Raw genomic sequence first — 17,323 nt, 5'->3', positions numbered from 1 at the left:
CAGCACCGAGCAAGCACACAGCGCATTTTTATCTCTGCCTAATGCAATTAAGCAGCTGTAGACGTGGTAAGCCGCCCCCACCGTGCGAGCAGGCAGTTCCCTGGCACTCCGGGAGCCACCGCACCTCGGCTGCGAGCTGCTGCCTCCCGGCTGCTGCAGCCTCGGCGCTGCCAGGCTCTGACACCCACAGGGCTCATTGCAGCAAACGCTCGGGTTACAGCTGAGCTCGCAGCTGCTGCCCGGCTCAGCCCGCACGTACCACCACCCTCATCTGCCTCGCTGGAGCTCGCAGCCTGCTTAGCTGGGCACCCTGCGCCCGAAGCCGGCTCCTCACACCGCAAAAGCACCCCTTCCTATCACGTTACCGCATTTGCCCCTTTTTTTGTTTTTTTAAAAAAAAATCTCTCTAGAGGAGTTTAGATCGTAAAGAGAACAGGCTTTAAAACCTGTAACGTTTTATAGTTTTTTCCTCTTTAACCCACAAAAATTGAAAAGATCATGTAAACTTAATTTAGACGTGCTATTCAGCAAACTTTTCCACATATTGTTCTTCAGCCTCGCTGTTTAGTCTGCAATAGCGCAAACACTGGCACCTTCTCATTATGGCACTTAATCATTCAAAATAGCCGTAGCTCTCTTCCAACGCCTGTTTGTTGCCATGGTTTGTACTCCAAGGCAGAATTACCGAGCGGAAAAGGGGAAGGGAAATAAAGCAGATTTGGTATAAAAACCGAGCATGGAGTTCTCCCGTTTGCAGGCTACTTTGCTGAGTTCCCTAGGGAAGAGCCCGCTGCCAGCCTCGGCGTTACTGCGGGCGGGACCCCCCCCAGCCCCCGGAGCCCGCCAGCAGAAGGCAGGGCCGGCCGGGCCCCCCTCCCCGCCCAGCCGGGGCCGCCGCATGGCACCGCGCCGCAGCCCCCGCCGCGGCCGTCCGGCCAACGCGGCCTGGAGTTCAGCGGCCGCCGTTAGCGGCAGGAATTTAACCTCTTTAATGACCAAAAAAAAAAAAGTATTTCAATTTCTTAAACTACCGTTTTTCCGAGGGGCTCGGGCGGCCCCTGCGAGGCTCCCCCGGGGCGGGGATGCGGCCGGTACTCACGGTGCCGGCCTTCGCGCACAAAGCCGCCTCCGCGCTCCTCCGCGCCCGCGGAAGCCCCCCCGTCACGTGTGCCGCTCCGCACACCGCGGGGGACGAAGCCCACAAAGCGGGGGGAAGGAGGGACACGACACCCACGACCCCGGGGGGGGGGGGGGGGGGTCCACACACGAAGCCCACGACCCGGAGGGGGGGGACACCGGGGACGACACACGACACGAAACGCCGCTCCTCCCCTGCCGCCGCGGAGGGCAAACAAAGAGGCGCGGGCGCCCCTCGGAAAGTTAAAATGTCCGCGGGTGAGGGTGGGGGTCCCGCGGAGGAAGCCGCGGATGCGCCCCCCCGGCGATCCCACCCGCCCGCCGGCACCCACCTCGCTCGGCGCCCCGCGGCCCGGCCCGCCCCGGCCCGGCCCGCGGGACCTCCGCGCCCGCCTCCGCCTTTGAACTCACAAGGAAAATGGTTCTCGCCGCGGCGCTTCCGGGTCGGGCCGGGCCGGGTGGCCGCGCCAGGGGCGGGGACGGCGGGGCCGAGGGAGGAGAGGAGGAGGAGGAGGAGGAGGAGGAGGGCTCGCCGCCCGCCCTTTGTGGGGCTAGCGCGGAGCTGGGCCCGCCGCGGAGGCCCCGGCGCGTCCCCGCTGCTGGGTCATGGCGCGCCGCCGCTCACATAGGGGCGGGAGCGCGGTGCGGGTCGGAGGCGGGCCGTGCCGAGCCGCCGTGAGCCGCGCGAGGGGAGCGGGGCGGCGGGAAGGGAAGGGAAGGGGCGGCGCTCGGGCAGGCGCGGCCCGCGGGGGCGGGGAGGCGGCCACGTCCCGCGGGGGCGGAGCCGCGGGCCACGCGTGGCGGCGGCCCCCACAGCAGAGCTCGGCGGCGCCCTGCAAAGCCTGAACCCTAGTTTATGGCCCCAAAGTCCTTCCCCCGTCCCCCAAAATTCCGCCCATCCTCTCGCACACAGCGCACGGCGCCGCCACCGGCAAGGATTTACAGCCCATAAACCGAGGCAAGGCGTTCTCGAGCACGATTTTCTGATTTTCAGCATGCAGCCTATTTTCTCCTGCTGACAAAAAAAACCCAACCACCCCACAAAACGTGTTTTCCTACTGTTGTACAGAAGCTAATAGCACTAACCAACCAGTTGTTTACATGAAAACATCAATTCACCTGAATAGTCCAGGGAGAAGAAAGTGCATGGTGCACTATCTAATGAGAAAATGGTTTCCAAACAGAAATTTAGCAACGACGCCTGCAATGCATTCCTTGGGTTTAGCTCACATACACAAGCACGGACAGGGAAAAAAACCAAAACCCATCACAAGGGAGGCTGGGATAGAGGCATTGATCTCCTCCAACCCCTCTAAACATAAACAGCTGTACATATTTTATTTTATGGAAAAAATACAAAGCGTGTAGCTTGCCAAGAAAGTATGAGAATAATGGGAAATCGGTGCATGACTACCTCTCTGTTCTCATCTTGAATTACTCCAAATGATGTAAGCTTAAAGGTGTACTGGAATGCTATAAAATACTGAGCTCTGAAATAATAAAATACTTAGAGTTAAAAATTAAAGTTGAACTGGAAGGCTCTCTATCCACCACGGACCTTTCTCCGGCAACTGGATTTCTTCCGCAACAGCTTGTGACAAGACACGCACGCAAGCGGGGCAGGATCCAGGCTACCTGTATGCGGCTTTTGGACACGACCCAGTCTGGGTTCAAACCACCCAACTGCAAAACTGCTTTGAAGGAACACTAGCAGAGGCGGTTTATTGTATTGATTTTCCCTTTTAAGTGGTCTCCCAGCCCGGGGAGCCCAAGGCTGCTGAGCAGCCTTATAAGGCAGCAAGGCTGCAGGCAGGCGGCGGTGCCTGGAGCAGCCTCCATCTATTCCTGACCACCCAGGCTGGACAGTTGCTCCTCTCGTCCCCAGCACCCCCACGCTCAGCCCCACTGACCCCACAAGCCCCTCACCAGATCTGCACACCCTTGGGGCTAGCCAGAAAAAGGCCACCTTCTACAGCCAGCAGAGCATGGGGGCCACTAACCCCCCCTGCTCCCCCAAAGCACACCCCCTGCCCCAGCAAGGCCGTCGTGGGGCTGCACTTCCCCATCTCCAGAGGAAAAGAAAAAATAAAACAAACATCTCACTAACATCATTTTGGCCTGACTTCCTTCCAATTCTGTCTTCCCAGGGTCAGGGGGAATAATGCCTCAGCTGCTTTTGTTCGTACCAAGAGAGGTCATGCAGTAGCAGAGACTAAAATGCATCCTTATTCCATGTTTGGGGCCACAGTTTGCACCACCTTTACCCCTTTGGTACAGAAGCCTGTCTGCTCCCTGCCACCAAACGGCAACGGGGAGCTTGTCAAGGAGTGAGGGAGTCCTTCACAGGCTTGGTTGGTTCAGAGGCCTCACCACCTCTAAAAAATAAAATTCAACCTACCAAGTCAATAGCTGGCACAAGGAAATACCCTGAACCCAGACTTTGCCACGTAGTCAAGAAATAAAGTATTTTTTCTAAACTTAATTCTATACTTGGATGTTCTTCAATTTAACTTTGAAAGCACATTTTAGATTAGCTCCAAGTACTGAACACCCCAAAGACATACGGCTACTACCACCAAAATTTGTACCGCTCTCATACAGTTTCAGGGGCTTGTTTTACCATTTCTGTCAAGTAAGAGTCCGAACACTAAGAATTATTTCAGGAAGGGCAAGCAAATTATGTCTATTACAGAGCGCAACATACTTCACGCTACTATTAAACTAATGGTGCTGTGATAGCTGCATGGTATGTAGTGCAACTGTCAAAGCAGGCAATCCTTAATAATACCTAAGACAGACACTGTTAAAATACAAATCACAAGACTGTCTGGAGGACAGGCAAGTTTGCCTGTTTGGACAAAGCTTTATTAATAGCCTGCGACTTAGTAACAAAGAATATTAATACCCAGCGCAGCACCACCTATTCATTACCACAGAGGGATTTTGCTAAAAATTCTCAAGTGGCACCAGCTACGTGTGGAATACTAACCCAGCAACACTCTTTCTAAGGGTTTCACTTAAAGAGGATCTCAGTAAAAATCCACTAAGTGGGAAAACGCCTTCTGAGAGTATTAAAAAACCCAATGAAGTTGCTACTGGTGCAATTCCTAATCTTAAGTACACTAGGGCAACACAGAATGATGTTTACATCATCACAACTTACTAAATTTGCCACGTAAAGGCACTAAGACTGATTTTTAAACAAAAATTTTCAAAATCAGTGTCTTAAGAATCCCAAAGCCTATGGAAAATATGGAAAATATTCCTATCCTGGTTGACATTTGCAAAATACTACATTTTAGAGCGGCTTATTTAATACTCACGTTATTTTAGTGCTGTTTCCAACTACTGTTTGCTTCGTCTCACAATTGGGCCTGAGCTCTGTCAAACAAGCCATACTATAAGCTTGCAGAACAGAGCTGCCTTTGTTCTTTGGCACTGCCAGTCCCCTATGGAATCAGGCAGCACAGTGAACTGCACTCAGCAAACAATCCCTGACCTTCAATTACTGTCTTGGCTCGCTGCCACAGGATACATGTATTACTGGTAACACAGTGTGCCCTATTTTGCAGATAATCACTAGAACTACAGATAATCATGAAAATCGACGGAAAAACGCAAACATTCCCTTCCTAAAATCGCAGTTGTCACTTCAACTACGTACGGCAAAGCGTTCCTCCAGTGTGCTGCTGCAGCACGCCCCAGGCTCCAGCTCAAGCCACGCATGCGAGGATGGCCATACTGCAGGTTTTGTATATTTAGAGATGGCACAAAAAATTCCAGGTGGCGTATGGCTTCGCCTTCCTCTGCTGGAGGTTTTTGGTTTGATTTTTGTTTGCTTTGAGGCAGAAGGCACGCCAGGTAGTGTTGGCATGGTTTTGCAAGACCTGCTCTTTTTTCTTTTTTCTTTTTATTTTTTTAATTTTATTTTTCCCGTTTAAAACACTGGCAGGTTTTTCCCTTGAGCGGCCTGGCACAGAGGCGTTTGCCGGGTGGCTGGTGCCAGCCAGCGCCTGGGCCATGAGTCAATGCCCTCCTGGGAGGGAGGCTGCTGGCACTGCGCTACCAGAAACACCACAAGGACATGGGGAAACTGAAGCACACGTGGAGCTGGGGGGTCTGCTGTAACCCTCCTTTCGTTTCTTGAAGGCAGTAAACCCCTTCAGCTGCAAACTCACTCCTTCCCCATACCTCACCTGAGAAACCTATGTGTGCGCTGCTGCTGGCAAGGAAAGAGCACAGGTGAATATTGCAAATGGGTAAATATTTAAACTTTAAAACAAATGGAAGTTATTTAAATTGGTCATCTTCATTTAAATTAGCATTTTTCTACTTATCTTCTTCCTCTGTGCACTGCCCTACATTTGCTTCGCAAGCAGAACGGTTTCATACTGATACTGCTGCAGAAATAATACCGTGTATGAGGAGGGCTACAGCCCATCTCACATTAGAGGAGAAATAAACTTTCTGATTACGTATTTGTGCAAACCAACTGAGTTCAAACGGTGTACTTAAGTGCAGAAGCCAAAGTCCAAAGAAGGAATTAATGTGTGTGAAACAATGATGACTACTAAGGCTGCAACACATAAAATAGAGTAAGCTAGCATTTAGGCACCGGTTCTTTTGGGAAATTCTGCATTTACACTTTCTCTTCTCATTATGGAGGTGAGCAAATCTCACTTGGAAACATCCAGACATGCAAAAAATTCACCAGGCTATCTTTAGTCATTTTTCAAAATTGAGAAGCTGAGGACAACAGTGTACAGGGAGGAACATAAGCAACAATACAATTAATACACTCGCTTATCAGCACTAACTGATTTCACAGTGTATTTCAGATTAATCCAATTTAAAATATGGTTTCTATCTTTGCAATATTTTCAATCAACTTTTAAAATCTCTTTTGTCCTTCCCTGGGCAAGCACCATAGGGTTTAATGCTGCATGCATCAACATGACTGTGCAATTTTCCCCATTACTTCATCCCCATCTACTTCACCATACCAGTACTGTAATCGCAGCTCTGGGAAGAAGCCCTGTTAGTAAATTTGCACTATTTTTGTGGCTGAATTGGTGTCCCTGCTGCAACAGGAGACCAATAATCTTGGTAAAAGAAAAACCAGAAGCATGGCATTTAAAAAAAAAATCATTGCGGGCAACAGTATTGCATGAGTTTTCTTATGTGCTGGTGTTTGCTGCCAGTGTTTAAATTATCTGCAAACTTCAGAAGCTACAAATTTTGAATGTTGGCAAATAATTTCAGATTAAGTTGCTTTCATGTCTCCTGTTACAAAACCCCAATCCTTTGTACAAATTCAACTCGTTCTTTCAGGTCTAAGCTACCTCAATAGTATTTTTTACAATTGCTGCCCCTAGTTTCTTTTCTTTCTAGCCCATTCTACGCCTTCCCCTAATTCACTTTCTATTAGCAGCCTGCCGCTGACATTTTCCTCTCTGCCTAGCCTCTGCAGCATGCCATTTACAGGTACAAGTCCTTATACTTGGAACCTACAGAACAGTGCTCTAGTTCCAGATTTATGTCCAAAGACAAAATACTGAGCAGTCTCTCAGGCATCCCTTTGTGGATGTCTTGCATCTCAAGCCCAGCATTGCTATAAGACTAGTGTTTTCCTATGCCCTCTCTCTTTGTTAGTTGAGCAAAAATGCTGTGACCCTGCCACTCACTCAAATCCAGTAACATCAATGTCATCTTTAAGTGGGAGCTGCTCTCTCTCACTTCTGGGTCCAGGTTATGTGAAATTCTTGCAGATCTTTCTTATAAAGCTTAGAAAAACATATGTTTTTCTATCCATTCCCATAGCTCAGAGCACCACCCTATACTCATCCTGCATTTTGATTACTGAAGCCTCCCTCCCTCTGGCCTTAATAAATGCACACATGTTCAAATCCACTCAAAATGCTGTCACAAACACCTCCAGCCCACAGCATCTGCTCTTTGCACTCCTTCCCCCAGCAGTCCCATCACATCAAACTGCACTTGCAGAAGCAGCATCTCCCGATCCTACTATTGCTCATTTATCAATTTCGGGGAAGAGCTTACTGACAACACTTGCAAAGCTGATTCATTGACATCTTTCCATTTTCTTCTTAAAACTCTGCTTTGCTGTACTGACCTCTGAAACCTTGAGCGTGGCTTGGCCACTGCTTTATGGAAGCCTCATCTACCCTCATAAGCAACGCCTCCTATTTCCCACCTGCCTGTCTCTGTGTGTCATCTGCCCTTGACCTGCTCTCAAATTTTAACTCCATGGAGAAAGGAACCCTTCTCTTTCTGCATTTGTTCTACAACTCATTGCAGGGTGAAATCCTGGACTTTCATACGAGTTTCCAAGTGTCGCAGTAACATGCCACAACAGTCATTAACCTTGGGACTGGATTCTGTCTTCCACAACGCAAGCACAAAAGCTTCAAGATCATAACGTTCTTACCACACTCCTTCTGCAATATTCATGAAACCCTTTTTAACTTGGGTGCCATCCATATTTTTCAGTATTCACGCTTCTTCAGCCTTCTTGCTTCCCTCACAGTAATGCCAAACTCCCTCCAACTCATTTCTTGGCTTTATTCTCTTCTTCCAACCCTGTCGCCAACATTCACAACGTTCTTGCATCCTTTTTCCCCTGAACCTACTGGATGTAACATTCATTTACCCGGCCTCCTTCCAGCCTCACCTCCAGAAAAACAACGTGATGGAGAACATCAGCTTTGGGCTTCTTACATCCACTGAATTGCTGCTCTTCTGATTCAGCATCCGGCACTGCCTCCCTCTCATACTTCCCACCAACTGAAGTCCATTACAGAACAGGACTCCACCTTTCACCCTCCTACTGCTTCCTGCCCCTCTCATACTACATTCCCAATTGCCTCTCTGAGACACATCTCACTTCCTGAGAGTCACCCAGATCTAGCTTTCCTAAGGTCCCTTTCTGTTTTTATTCCCCAGAGCTTAAACATCTGCCTCACCAATTTTTTCCCCCCTCTCACCCCCTACATCCTTGTTAACTTTGATTTCCAGAGCGCTATTTATTTTTTCCCCAATTCTGCTGATCTTTTTTAGTTGTTCTGCCCTGCTACTCCCTCTCTTTCCTTTGTCTAAGGCATCTTATTCACCAGCTTAGTCAGCTTCCTGTCTCTTAAATGGACTGTATTTTATTTTGCATTTTTCTATTTGCTCATCTCCAGAACAGCTCAGGTGCATCCTCACCACAGAAAGCTTGGCTTCCTACTGCTGTTCTGGCTCCCTGATGGCTCAGGCTGCCGGCAGGCCCTTCGGTCCAGGGCCGCCTCCTGGAACCAAGCCACTGGCTCCATCTGAGGCGAAAGAGGGTGCAGTTCTCACTCCAGGCATCACTTCCTCTGTTATGGCAGTGGTGCGAATACACCCGTGCCGGTATTTTCCATTCCCACAGCCCTACGACAGTATCCAAGCGACTCTTGTAATATTAAATGTTCCCCATACGCCTGACGCCACACCCAGGGCATGCAACATATTCTTGACATCATGCTGTAAAATGGTCACTTGAGTAGGCTGTAACAACTCAGTTAAGTAGAATGTCCCTACAGGGAGTGGAATTGGCTCTTGAAACAGAGCTGGGACCAGGAGAAAAAGATACGTTGGACAGGAGCTTGTGTTTGGAGCTATCTGGAAAAACAAAAGCCTCAAAACCATACAAAAGGTCAAGTATAAAAAAAACCTGAAAAAATACAAACAACAGAAAGCAGTATTTTAGAAGAACACACCTTGTAGAAGCTGAAAGAGGGAAATACCTGCTTCAGATTATCATATGAATGAAGCTGTTATACATAAATTTGGATTACATTCCTGAGAAGAAAAAGAATCCTCGCGGCCTTTCCTCCAGTCTTTACATGTCCTCCCTTTTACTGACAGCAACATATTTCACCATTTGTCAGGTGGAATAAGAGCTGTGGAATAACCACATTCAATTTACAACATATTTAGAATGGGGTGGGTTTTTTGGTGAATAGGTAAAAGGCTACAACTTCTATTCCTTCCTCCTTCTCTACTTCCACTGTCTCCAGAAGATCGGGAACCCAATTTGCCAGTTCTGCAGGCTTTCTGTCTGGCTACCTCTGGGTTCCCTTAATAGGGAAAGGCCATTCGGGGCAGGAGAGGATTACTCGTTTTGGATTCAGTGCCTCTGTGCTTTCTTAGTCCCAGCTTGTTGGGAGTAAGGTCGTACTTGGAGGTTTCTCTGTTTTCTGAGATATATCCTTTTTATATCCTAAACATGTACTCTTTAAGCATAATGGTACCTTAAAAGTAGTAGTATCATATTTCCAAACACTAAGACTTAAATATTAAGCAACATCGGTGCATTGTGTTTTAATTATCTTTGTAAAGAGCTCCATCTTACTAAGGCAACATGCTAATATATACTCCTCAGAAAGAAGTATCAGACTGTTCACCTCACTTTTGTGTGTCATGTAAGCAGGGAGAAATAGAATCTAGTTTGAGACTACATACAGAAGTATCTTTTAACCTTCTTGAGCAGTATTTTTTCCTGTTATGATTGTTTTATGATCATATTGTAACTTTGTCTGACTTCCTACACTGAGATACAGTTGCTAATATACTGATTTGATCCTGACTCTATAGTATAAAAGGTTTGAAAGAACTTCTCAAAGACAAAAACCTTACAGGCATAAACAACTAAGAAGTCGAGGTTAAGAGTTTACAGTTGATAATATAAAGACTGATGGAACAGATGGGTTTTAGTCAATATATCCCAGCATCAGGATAATGCTGAAATAATGTTGAAACACCATCAGTCTATCTAGTAAACAAATTAGAAAATAACCTAGATATCATAATGGACTCCCCCCTACAGTGTTATTTTTAGTTTCTCACATCTGCCCTCCTACACGCTTGTCCAGTAGCAACCCTGATGGACAAACACTTTTTTTCCCTTTCAGGAAAACACAGGACAGATGGTGTTGAAAGTATTTCTCTCTGAGATAACAAGTTTTCCGCTTTTTATAAATTCACTCATCTTCAAACCGTGACAGCTGTGAGTTTAAAGATAAAATTGAAATGATCCAGATCTTGTTCATTGCCTTTCTCTAGGGTCCCAGAAAGGTCACACAAATATGTCTCCCTCAGAAGTTTCCCACTAAATGTGAAATGCATTTCTTTTCCAAGTTCAAACTTACCGGTGTGTTAGAAAGAAACAATATACCTCTCTACTTTTTTTCAAATTTGTGTCTCAGGCCTACGTTGTGAATTCAGGATCTTCTGGATCCATTTGTATAGTATATCAGAAAGTATCTACCTCCAATATATATTTATAGCACTAATTACATTCCCTCATACCTCCCATACTAGCATACATGACAATGTTACTAGCCTAACATTACCTACTCCCACTTAGTCTCTCATGTTAGACTGTACTTTCACACACTGGTTACCCTCATCATCCTCCTCTGTATCCCGTTTGGTTTGAATTTCTCTTTCTCCAGCACGGCTAACCAGAATTATGTATGTTAGTTTAAAAGCACTCTTGGGGGCAGCTGTACAGGGATGCTAGCGCACCTCTATTCCAGGAAGATACATCTCACGCATCCCGGAGTCTCATCCGTGATCACCTCAACGTCACACAGCAGGTTCACAGTCCTACTCTGATGGGCCAGAAGGCCCAGACCTTCTCCACACCAGTGTTTCCGCTGGATAAGCTCTCGTCTACATTCTCCATCTGCTCCTAAATCCACCACTTGTGTTTGTATGCAGTTACGTTTTGTTCCATTTCTATTACTTCATTTCTCAAGAACATTAAATTTTAGTTGCATAAAAAAACCTCATCCTCTGTGTTAAGGACTCCTCCTATTCTGTACCATCTACAGATTTAATCAAGTTTAGTGAATTAGTCCAAAAATTTTAGTGAAAACATTAAGCAAGTTGTTCCCAAAATGTGTGAACAACTATTGGCAGTCAGACCTATTTCACCACTCCACTGCTCCACCTATTTCAACACCACATAGCTAACATCTTATAAGCCCATTCCTATCTAATTTATTGTGCATGTTACTAATCCCCATCTTCCTCTGATTGTTCATCACTGGACATACTGTGGAATGCATTACGAAACTCTAGATAAATTACATTAATCGCATTTTCTTGCCTCAGAACAAAGATGACCAACCTTTTTGTTCAAGTGGGTCCATGAAGTAGCTTTTCAAGGTGCTAATGACAAGAATAGCCCATGATTAAGGCGGAGTGGAGGAAACACACAGCAGATACAACCAGTCTATTTGTAAACACTTAAAACACAGTGACAAGTAAAAGCCAGCATGAATTAAAAAACAATGTAAAGCAAATTTCCTTTACAAATAGAAGAGCAGACTTGAGAAGCAGATCTATATGCTGACTTAAGTTTTTTTCACACTGCCTCCTATGATATGCCCATACATCAGCTCAATAGATCAGCACCGAATGAAACTAACATGATGCAAATCAAGAAAAAAGGAGGAATAAACAAAACAAAAAACCCCAAAACATTCAGAAATCATCTCTAGCTTGTCAAAATATTTATCTAGAATGAAGCTCCATAAGTCACCAACACTGGGTCTGCTCTTACTATTTTCATTAGCGACCCAGGTGATAGAACAAAGACTACATCTATTAAATTGACAACCAACCAGCTTGGTGGGACTGCAAGTTATATCGGAAGACAAAAAGACAAACTGGACAAGTGGTCTGTGAAAAAAAGATGTCATGCAAAACACTGCACATAGGCAGGAGAAGTGAAGAGCAGAAATACTGAAATACAACTGGCGAAGGAGAAATGCCACAGAAAAAGAGAGAAGTTAGGCTTAATTTATTAACTGCTATGAGTTAACGGTATCATGCTGTAAAAATGCAAACACAATACCGGGATATATGAATGTTAGTACAAACTATGTTCAGCATTCATATAGCCTCAGTTGGATTACTATAAAGTGAACAGAGTTTTGGATATTGTTCTTCAAGACAGGTAGGAGCTCAAAAGAGAGCAATAAAATGAGCAGTTTTGGAAAATACCATGGATGAATATGGACTGGGAGGGAGAAACAGAGCTGGGTGTGTCTCTAGCTATGAAAACAGGATGCTGCAAGGAATAATTTCTTAATCTCTACAGCAGACACAACAAGTTTTAACGGCCTTAATTTAGATTAGATGATCTCAAGGTCTTTTTCAGTCTTATGATTCTACAGTATCTGCAGGGTTACTTACATCTTCCAAATAAAACAGCATTTAGAAACACATGCTCAAATTAATGCTATATTTAAGTCCGCTCTTATTACACCATCTGCCTCTCTGCCCAGCTTCTCTGACCAACATCACCTACTTCATGGCTTCTCTCAATTGCTACAAACTGTCGGCCCTTTGGGGGCTGCAATGCAAAAGGAAGAGTCTCAAGACCTCACTCCCTGGCAACAACATTCTGGCACTCTCGAGAGCTGCGAGGTACCAGCTTCCCCCGCCCACACTAATCCCAGCCTGAGGATTCCCACCAATGAAGCTGAATGAGAAGATTTACCTACAGGCCTTGGGAAAGGTTCTGGCAGATCATGCCTGACCCGAAGGCCACAGGCTGGCCTTCCTTGTCTAGAAAATTAATTCCTCTGAAAGACAGGTATTGGGTCACTAAAATTTGCTCTTTGAAGTAGGTATACTGTATTTTACCTAATTTTCTTCAATCTCCCAAGCCCTTGATTTTTTTTTAATGCCTTCTACAGCTTTACATATTGTGAGGGCAGACTGACAGTCTTTTAATTGCTTGCATAATTCTTCCTTTCTCCCTCTTTATGTTGGCACTGCTTTCTCCAGTCACTGGTACCACCCTGAAGGAAAGATTAGCTATAACAGTTACAATCAGCACTAATTCTTTCCTAAATCCAAGATGGAAATTTTTCTTGTCTGAGTATTTTACGATTCTTAAGTTCCTTCTGGTTGTAGTAATTTCCATTCTCTTATTCTCATTATATATTTCGCCTTTTCCTCTGTAGTTATCATCATCCTTACTGAAAATTAAGCCAAAAATGTTTTAGTTGTATATTACTGTTATTCTCCACCCTTCTCACCATACAAAAACTGCTTCTTTTTATTTGTTTTCACATCATTTGCCAGATCAAATTCATCTTTTAGAAACAGAATCAAGTCTTCCCCCCTCATTGCTCACAGGATTCCTGCATTAGTCTTACTACATATCTCAGGCTGGTTATTCATCCATTTTGGTCTGCAGACCAGGAAAACTCATCCTTACTTGGGATTCAGTTTCCAGCCAAATTTTAAATATCTGTGACTTCAATAAATGGAGTCCTCAGGTTCCTTACACCTGTGATCATCTTTGCTTATTTAAACTTGCCACTAAGATTCAAAACCTAAATTCCAAAGCAACCTCCCCCGCCTCCATATCTCAAACTGAATCAATTAATGATTACTAAGGGTGCAATTTTAAGTTCCACTTAATCTGATTCACTGTAAACTGCCCCTGAATGGGAAGGTTCTGAACGCCTCACCAGCCCCAAGCACTCGCTCCACCTCCTCTGGCAGCTTGGTCCACCGGAGCTCACCCCCCACCCTGACTGACTCATTTTCTCTAGAGTCACCTTGCTGATGTAACTCATGCCTTGGCTGTGTGACTGCTAGGATCAGCTAGACCGGAGCAGAAACAGTGAAGCCAGCTCTTTCAGCAGCTGATTAAGCATAAAGTGAAACCAAATCCTCAATCCAAAATTATTTTCTAGAATATCCTCATTGCTTTTCCAAATGAAGTCTGAAGCAACACCGATTTCCTGTTGGTTCAGTAACTAGTTGAAGGAAGAAACTTGCCGGCAATCGCATCTAGGAATACCTTGGCCCTATCATTTCTTCTCTAATCTCTACCTGGGAAAGTAAACCACCTCATCACAAGCAGCATTTATCTAAGAACACTACAGAGATCCCTATCCCTATTCGAGTCTCACCCTGGGGCTAACAACAGATACTTTACCCCTGTCATCTTTCTCCAAAGTGATTTTGAGCCAAACTGATTTCAGTCTGTCCTTTTTACACCAAGGTATTTTTTCTTGTCTACCATATAATTACTGCTGCACAAGGTTTGCTTGTGTTCAGTTATTTCTGAACACCACAAAACATTTAAAATACATGTAGTTCAGTTAAAAGCATTCTACCATGCTTCTGATACTCAGATGTTTTTTATCCCAACCTCTATCAGAAGCTCAGATTTCACCATTTTGTTGTCCAAGCTCTCAATATGTATAAACAATATTTCGGTTGTTTCTTAGTAACCACATCCCATTATCCAGTGAAAACCTTTCCCTAGCTGCAATACCTGACTATCATTTTCCTTAATCTTGGAGCTATTTTCCTTCTCAATTAGTACTAGTCTTCTACCTACTGGCACTTCTCCATATGCTGAGACAGAAACAAAGGTTTATCCAACAGCTCTCTGCTGAGAGCTAAAGCCTGAATGGAAGTTGCATAGGTTGGTCAAAGCTTTTTTCCTTACCCTGAAGCTCCCAGCCACTGCACTAGCCTTCTCTTAAAGGCAATTTTTCTAAGTACTTGAGGGCAGACCCAAGCTGTAAGAGTGATCTCCTCAGGGCTCTCTCCTTCAGGGACCATAATTTCACTTAAGATCATCAGACCATCTACTCTATGTCTTCTTCAGTACAGTACGCACGTCTGTAATCCACCATGGTAGAAAATTTGCTGTCATTTATCCTATCATGAAGGCTAATGATGGAGTCTTTCCTTCCCACTCCCACTCAAATCCCTTCAGGATCTTTCTCAGCTTTCTCGTTCTTCCTTATCTACCCATTCAGCAACATCAAAAGTCCCACCAAGAAGTCTGCAATTCCTCAGCCACATAAGCCTCTCTTAATTCTTGGATCTGGTTTAAGTTCCAGCCTCATTGCCAGTTGTGACTTGATCTCCTCCTCCTCCCCCCCTTTTTTTCCTCTTCACTTTTGAACTGTATTAGTTATTTCATGCATACTATATTTAGTCATCTTTATTAAATCTGCCATTTTTCAGGTTTCCTCCACTGCTCCCTTGATTATTAATGCTCATCTTTCAAGTCCTTGCCTTCACAAAGGACGCACACTGAACTCCCTTGACACACTCACCAGTTACACAGCAAGTACTTATCAGCTGCCTGACTTTGGGAATATTTTGTCTAAAGGAACTTCAACCTTTCGTTTAGTTTCAGCTGTGGTTTGCAGCAGGAATCAGTCTCGCACTCAAGTTCAAATGCTATCCATAAATTACATTCAAATCAAACACTAGTCAGTGATCCTCAAGAAACAAGATTTGCTTCCCGGTCCCCTGGGAGAGGGTCCTATGCTGCCTTTGTTGACCTCTACTAAAAGCTCAATGCTTTATAACAAACTGGATGTGTCAAAGATGTCTGCTTTGGCTATTCCCATGGAAGTCTATCCAAATTTGGCAGAGTTAGAAGCCTCAAAAAAAAAAAAGTATTAGGAGTTCACAGATGTTTAACTGAGAAACGCTTGCAAGTGAGGGGCTGTTTCCTTTCTTGGCAATCACTGTTCTTGACTAGCGAGGGCCGTGGCCTCAGAAATCAGAACAGAAAGTGTCCCCCACTGCTGGCACCCAGCACTAAAGGAAAAGGAAGATGTGAACTGAAGAGAAGGCATGGGGGCAGGAGAACCACCACCAGAAGGGCGAGAAAGGGTGAACGGACACAACAGCTGGCAGTGGACTAACAGGAATAGAAAGCTCTGTGTACTACCACCACACATCCCCCTTGAAAGCTGGAAATGCACCTAGAAATGCCATGCAACACTCCTGTTTTCTACCAAGATGACTTACTGCTTTTTTTGTACCTCGGCCACAAAACCAACCAGCCAACTGGTATGAAAAAAAAACAGTTTTGCTCTGTAAAATGCTTGAGTACTAAATGATAAACTGAGGAGTTAAGCTTCTCTCTGCCTTACTACCTTTGCTCCATCATTGAAAACAGGCCTCCTTTGGGGCAGGGGGGCCCTTCCCCAAATTGACTGGAAGGAGTGGTACTTCAGTACCTGTTCTTAACAGTATCAAAGCAGAAGTCATCCATGCACTCTCCCCATATGCTGTTCTGTTTGACACCTTCCTCTCTTTCCTGGCCTGTATCACTTCTGAGTACTTTTGCCATTTGTGAGATACAGCATGCTTATGTGAGGATGAAGAATGCTGCCTTTTTTTTGCCTTTCAACTTAGTATAGCTCCTGTAATTTTTTTTTTTTTTATATATTTGGGGGGGTGGGGGTTCAATCCCTATTTAAGATATCCTCAAGCTGTGCTTACTGAAGATACAAAGCAAGCAATGGATAGAAGTTTAAAAACGAAGCTTCCTTTTGGTCTTTATATTCTCATATCTTTAAAATTATTTGAAGAACTTTACTCCCTTCCTCACCCCCAAAGTAACAAGAAGCAGCTTCACATTAGCTAGGTGTTGAGGGAACAAAAGAGTAACTCTCACTGACACATTTTTATTTTGCTCTGAAGGAGAGCTCTTTCAGACCCAGACCCAGACCCACAAATGGAGCTAGACAACAGGGCAGCACTAAATCTGTTGGACACTTCCCCCCCCACCCCCATTTCATAGTGCTACAACATCCTACATTGAATTACTTCAGGATAATCTATAAAATGAATGACCCATTTCTGGTCAAAAATCCCAGCTGTGAATCACATTGCCAATTTGGCCTACAAAAAGCAAAAACCATAACCTTTTTTTTTTCTTCTTCCCCAAAACCTGTTCTGGTACAAAAAAGAAGTGGGGATGTTTTCCAATTAATATAAAAGGTAAGAACTTTGAGAAAGAAGCATAGCTCCTTTTAGAACTACCTTTCCTTATGAAAAAGTCACTCTGGCATACCTGCATAGAAATGTTTCATTTCTCTCTGCCAGTCATTATTCAGTCTCTGAAACAGTTTCTCTGTAACTTAACACCTGAGTTTCCCTGTAAGTCTGCTAATCCTGAAAAGAAAGCGGATAAAGAAAAATATATCCACAGTTTTGAGTTTATTTCAGCAGAAGTAAAGACGCTTTGTATTAAGTGGCTATAATAGTGGTTTTAATGATAGAAGGAAACACATATCCAGTTTAGGGAGACAGAACAGAGATATTCTAGCTATGGAAGATCTCTCAAACTCAAGTA

At 44.8% G+C, this 17,323-nt stretch overlaps 1 protein-coding gene across 4 annotated transcripts in view; it reads right to left on the bottom strand.

The window, feature by feature from the left end:
- Positions 1-17,323, bottom strand: part of JMJD1C (jumonji domain containing 1C) — a 165,333-nt gene that overhangs the window by 61,576 nt on the left and 86,434 nt on the right. Inside the window, exon 1 of one of the 4 annotated variants that reach the window (XM_075109669.1) lies at positions 1,549-1,788. The exons of 1 other annotated variant lie outside the window; for it this stretch is intronic. The gene's annotated coding sequence lies outside the window, so the exon portion shown is untranslated. Of the gene's footprint in view, positions 1-1,469; positions 1,789-17,323 lie in introns of those variants that run through there. 2 more of the 4 variants (XM_075109670.1, XM_075109668.1) reach the window with 2 other exon arrangements.

Source organism: Phalacrocorax aristotelis, chromosome 14 (genome assembly GCF_949628215.1).
Source record: "Phalacrocorax aristotelis chromosome 14, bGulAri2.1, whole genome shotgun sequence".
NCBI lineage: Eukaryota > Metazoa > Chordata > Aves > Suliformes > Phalacrocoracidae > Phalacrocorax > Phalacrocorax aristotelis.
This window is presented reverse-complemented; position numbering and strand designations above follow the sequence as displayed.